Source organism: Eufriesea mexicana, unplaced genomic scaffold, assembly GCF_001483705.2.
Source record: "Eufriesea mexicana isolate 0111107269 unplaced genomic scaffold, ASM148370v2 scaffold611, whole genome shotgun sequence".
NCBI lineage: Eukaryota > Metazoa > Arthropoda > Insecta > Hymenoptera > Apidae > Eufriesea > Eufriesea mexicana.
Window position 1 is genome coordinate 1,062,891 of NW_016908771.1, and position 6,000 is coordinate 1,068,890.

Consider the following 6,000-nt stretch of genomic DNA (forward strand, 5'->3'; position numbering starts at 1 on the left):
TTCGGTATTTGCTCGTGCAGGAGGTGCACACGGCGTTGCCTACCGATTATACACACACGCACACCTTTTTCCCCGCTGTGACCGCTGTTTCCTCGTTATTAACATTTCCACTACCACGTTTTTCCGCTCTATAATCTCCGGGACGGTTTTTCAACAACTCCCCAGAGTCTCCTTGTTGGGGGAACGCTCACGAGCCGTATAGATAGGCTAGCGAACGCAGTCCGCGGGCGGTCCTGTCGCCTTCTCAACGATCGTATTTGTCCGTCGAATGGCGCGTGGCGCTGCTTATCAATCACCCCGGCCGACCTACTGTTTGTTTGCGCGTCTACGTTCGTCGTTCTCCTGCAATACCAATCAGGGCCACCGCTGGCGATGCCAAATCGTTCCACCGGTACGATCGTTTGGGTGGTCTGCCGGAGTCAGCCAGCGAGGTGTTAAAGTATATTATTAGAGATCGGCTGGAATAGAGTGCGCGTGAAGGCACGCCGGTTTTGCGTCAAGGAGCCTCTAACCTTTCCTTCCACAGCGCTGCACGAAATGTCGGGCATTGATTGAATAACGATTAGACGATCGATCGCGCGTCGAATAACTCTCTTGTCCCGCATGGAAACGGCGAATTAAATCGCTGACCAATTTTTCCACCTATCTTCCCCGACCACGATCGTCCTCGTCTTCCTCTTCTAATACGCTCCCCGTTAAATTCTTTATCTTCTTGCCCTTCTTTTTCTTCCTCGTTCCGCGATCCTGTTCCCTCTCGGTAGAGGCAGGAAGAAGGGAAAAATTAAGATTTCTCGCGAACCGATAAACGAATTAACTCTGCTACGTTGTATACGATACGCGTACGTGGGGTGGGCAGACTGGAAGGATTAATCCGGAGTAAACGCTATAGGCGATTCAGCGAGGAGCACGATCAGTTGACTATAAAATGAGATGATAAATGATAGGCCACGGCGGAGTATACGAGTCAGGTTCGACAGGTAGTAATACTCCTCATGGATGCAGTAACTCATAAGCGTCGAGGCGGGAGGAAATTGTGACGTGACGACAAAAAAGGATTGCACGAATGCAGAAGCGGAGGGAAGGATGAAGGAAAAAAGCAGAAACGCAGGAGAGGCACGAAGAGGAGGAAGAAAAGGAGGAAAAAGAAGAAGGAGGATCGACGACGACCAATTAGCCCACATAACCGTTTTTACAAGCACAACGATGAACGTAACGTAGAGAAGCGAGATTTAATCGCGGCACAAACCGGGATGCCGGTTCGTGTCCGTTTTCTCACGCATCACGAACTTCCACCAAAACTATACAATGAGAGGTCGACACACCGCTTACGGAAGAACGCGATAAACTCGAGGAATAATCTTAATTAGTGGTTGAAAACACGTTAGGCCGTCCTCCCCTCGGCGAAACACGCCGATCCCGTGTGCCTGAATTAATTTACTTCTCATTTACGTTGTTCCTGTTTACATCGCGGCATTATGGTGTGCAACGTTTATCGCTGTCGTATACCATAAACGATGCGCGCCAGCCTATCGCGGGGTAGACGGTAAGACGCGCTACTTACCGCGCGCGGTCATTTGTAGTTCGCGAGAAAAACCACAGAGGGATACCCCGGCCGACACCTTCGCTTCTTTCTTCTTTCAGCTTTGCTTTTAAAATACACCGCCGAGGAAGAAACATTCGTGCTCGTAGCCAGTCGGCGAATCGTTATCCGAAATCTCTCTCGCGAGGAATCATCGAGGAACGACTATAATTTCCCGCACGAGTTCCCCCATTTCCTTGCCGACCAGCCGCGACACGCAGCGGCGACACGCAGACAGCTCGGCTCGTTCGTCGAGAAATCGAATTTTAACCGAGGTAGAAAACTGGCGGCGATTTTTCCGCGAACAAGATCGGCAGGAAACGCGGCGAGAAGTTCAACCGGTTTGCCGGTTACACACGAGGTTGGTACGCCTGCCTGGTAGAGGCTCGCGCGAGCGCCACGCAGCGGTTTCGCGCAATCGCGGTGCGCGCAACCGATCGCCGGCCAGATAAACGTGACACCGGTGTATACCTCTTACACCGCGCCGTTCCTTTAACCACCAGACCACGAAGCGCGGATTCTGTTGCTGAACATTTCGCGCGTCGCTTCTAGATCCGCATCATCGCGCCAGCCGGCCGTTTTATCGCGCGTCCGGCATCGAAAAATCCCGATCCGACAAGTCGCTTATCGAGCACCGCCTCGCCGGCCATCTCTAGCCGTGGTTATCGAAAAATGTCTTCTCCGTGTAACACGGGGATCGATCGAATCGGCCGCCATGCTTACGTGTCGCCTCGCGACGCGCGCTCTCCGAGAAAAATTATTTCCACCTTTTCGTCCGTCTACGGTCACCATGGTTAAGTTTTCCTTTGGTACCGGGGAATTACCCTCTGATCGATCCCCCTTTCCCTGTATTCTACCCCGACGCATGAATATTTATTACCGAAACGGACTTTCCGCGAATTCGCTCTTTGTCCTAACCTAGAAAGCGGCGGTAGCGCCGCCTAGTCTCACGGCTGGAGAAGTTAGCGGTGGGTCGTACGCGTGTAAGATCAAGGCAATAACGATCGGGCCGCGATAAGGATGTGGCAGTGTGGCAATAGCAGGAGCCATGCGGATAGAGAAGAACGGCGTCGTCGAGGGCGAATAAAACCGGCGAGAAGTAGAAATTATTTTTAATGTTTCCACGAGTAGGTACCGAGATTTGCATCTCGACTGCGTGCCGCTGCTTATCCGCCAGCCATCGCCGAGAATTCTCGCGGCTGCGAGCGGGGAATTTCTCTAATTTCAAGAGACCTCTACACTCTCTGGGAACGTAGAAACGCGCGATGGCGACTTTTGAAAAAGAAGAGTCGCCCGGCGAGGGGCACGGCGCGGGGGGCAGAGGTAGACGAAGACGCATGACTTATACGCCTATTTCAGTTAATAATCCCGTTACGCCCGGTTCAGCCTTGCCTCACGGCGCATAATGGACGTGGCAGGAACCGAACCTGGGTCTAAAGCCTCGCGTCGAGGGCGTAAAAGGGGAGAACTGAAAGGCCGGCTCGTCATCCGTCAACTGTCAGACGTCTGACCAATCCTGCACAACACAACCAAGAACCGAGCAACCACCCACGGGGCCCGCAGGGCAAATTGCGTCTAGCCTCCCACCCACCCTTCCTTTCACCCTCCTCTTCCCCCTACCACTCTTCGCTGGACGGAACAGGCCGCTATTTCTCATAGAGAAAGATCGCAATTACAAGCGAATTTTTAGCCAAGATTAACCCCCCCTCCATGTCTGACCGTTTCCCTAGGCTCGTGAGCTAATACAATAGCCGCGTATTGAATCCGCTCTCTTGGGACAAATTAATTGCTCGCTGGGAGCTAGCTCTCCATGGCAAATATCGTAATTTCGCCACGCGGATCGAGTCTTTGAATTACACTCGTCGTAGTAAAACGGTCACGATGATAGAGCGACGCGAGTGGTGGTTGTAACCACGTTCGATGGCCTTTAGCGACCAATTGATTTCGAACTAGGTATACCAGCTCGGTACACTCGCGTGATAGCGGCGTTACGTTTGGCCGGGGCCAAAAACTGTCTTCTAAGTTTCCACGAAATCTAGCGAGGCACGTCCACCAGGAGCAACGGGAGAATGGAAAGAAACACCGTGAGACACGGGCAATTTAAAAATTCCAGCTGATTTACGAGCCCGGTCACAATAACGTCCGTAGAATCGGCCGAAAGCAGCACGATACCAAAAAGTAAGGGTCAAGAAGAACAGCCACGGATCGTGCACGGCTGGCTCGATGCCTGACGGATAGAAATGGCGTTTCACTTTGGCACGACAGAAACGCGTATTGCCTGATATATCGCAGAAGAACCGCCGGGCACGGAGCTGACTAGGAAAAATCCTTGCTCGCGCGCATTCCGAGCCACCCTTTCGAGGGCCACGTCTCGTCGAATTCTCGCGATCTATTTCGAGATAAGTATTCCGGACGTTCGGCCGGCCTCAAAAGTGCCGGGGCCCCTCAGTCGGAGCGCGTCCCGTTCTTTTTCTCCATTTCGACAGCCCTGCCCCCCCTCGAGCAACGGAACAAATTGTAACCAACTTTTTCACCCTCGTCCGAACCTCCGCAGAATTTCCAACTTCGCGGCGAGCAGCCATTTTTTAATCCTCCGGGTATCCACGTCCCACTCGTACCTTCCACCATCACGATCGCTCGCAGAATTGACAGAGTCCGCGCAACAAAGCGGCATCGAAGCCGTATCCGAGGCATCCGCGAAAATAACTCGAATGGTTACGCAACACGTTACGCAAGCATAAATATAACTCGGAAGATTGCAATGCCTCTTACATACGGTCACGTGTGTACCTACCGCACCGGAGCAGAAAGGAGCGAGGATGACCGCGAGAGCGTCGCGACGCGAGGATCCGTTTCCGCTTCCATCTATCGGGCTCGGCCGTGAGCTGAGGCGAGGTGACAGCAAACACGAGAGACACCTGGGAACCGCGAGGAACTGCGCGACGATGGAGAAACGCGGATGGTTCACTGCACGAGCGGGTAGACTGGCGGCATAGAGAAGAAGAGCCGATCGCGGTGAGGTAACGGATCGAGACGCGCGGAAACACTGGCAGGATTATGAAGTGCGATGTTGATACGATGGCAGGCAGCGCCGGTGAAGGAGGAAGGCGCGCGAGGGCGCGCGCGGGAAACACACCGACGCACCCACACCGGCCGCCGGATACGCCACACGGACACACCTATGCCGGCGGAGAACGCGCCCACTTGTTTTCGACTCGGAATCTCGGTGGAAAAAATGCAGCGGTGCCGATTATGCAAGGCATACTGGTACCCCTATCGGTGGATTGGTACACGCGCCGGTGGAGGCGAGTTCTACGCGACGAAGGAGAACAGGAGCAGTTTCTGGGGAGGTGGCTGACTTGGGAAAAAGTTTCCAACCGGCAAAGGAGTGTGTCGGCTAATTAATTTGCCCGCAGCAATTAAACGCATCTGCGTGATAAACCGAGCGATTATTGCGCGCGTAGAGGGGTCTCTGTGCGATGGCATAAGCTGCGTCGGAGTGATTCTTTGTCCCGAATTAAATTGCGGCCTGGAAGGATTCGAAGGACAAAGGTTATCGCGTTTGTTTCGACATCAGCGCGGTGTCTCCTGTTCCTGCGAAAAGCTCGGCTTGTAAATTTCCGATTTTTTTTTTTTTCGTCCGCCGGTGGGCAGCGGGGGGTTACGCTTGTTTGAAAATAGTCCAGGCGTGTGTTGTAACGTATGTTATAGCGTGGTGGGATTTATGATTACGGAAGTGGGCTTCAGCGCCCAATTTATTACGGACAAAATGTAGTTAACAAAAGCGTGAACAATGAGTCGACCAACTGTTTTAAACCTTCGTAATCGGATTTTTCTTCGCGAACGGGATACGAAAAGTTGCTGTACTGCTCGTAGTTCCTCGTTCTAATCGAACCAGTGGAAATTAACGACTGCCTCGAACGAAACTATGAATCGGGCAGCTAGAAATTAGTACCTGCTTCGAGTATTTACTAGAAGAATGACGGTGACGATGACAGAAAGTAACACGCGACGTAATTTTGAAAAACACGAGCAGTTTGGTTTCTAAATTTCGAGGCACACGATGCTGTAGAATGTTAACAGTGATCCTACCACGGTACAAACGACCATTTTTAACACTAGGTTCACGGACGCTATCTGTATACCTATTTCTAAGGACACCTGTCAAATTGACAGGTAAAGGAAACCACGTGCCTTTTCTTTAACGATTAGTTTAATTCAAAAACAATTATATATTATATTAACAATCTTAATATAAGTTGACTAAATTTGTTACCATCGTATAATTGGAGCAGTTCTTCCGTCAAATTGACGGGTTCCGTAAATCTAGTGTTAAACTATCTGCTTAAAATTCCACTTCAGTGAGTGATTTTTCTTATAAGGAAACAGCAATCCGATGCTTTCCTTAGAAATAGGGAAAG

General features: G+C 51.5%; 1 protein-coding gene across 2 annotated transcripts in view; it reads right to left on the reverse strand.

Annotated features, from left to right (window-relative positions):
* Positions 1–6,000, reverse strand: part of LOC108546171 (homeotic protein antennapedia) — a 179,336-nt gene that overhangs the window by 98,481 nt on the left and 74,855 nt on the right. The window contains exon 1 of one of the 2 annotated variants that reach the window (XM_017898118.1): positions 4,374–4,564. The exons of the other annotated variant lie outside the window; for it this stretch is intronic. The gene's annotated coding sequence lies outside the window, so the exon portion shown is untranslated. Of the gene's footprint in view, positions 1–4,373; positions 4,565–6,000 lie in introns of those variants that run through there. 2 annotated transcript variants of the gene reach the window in all.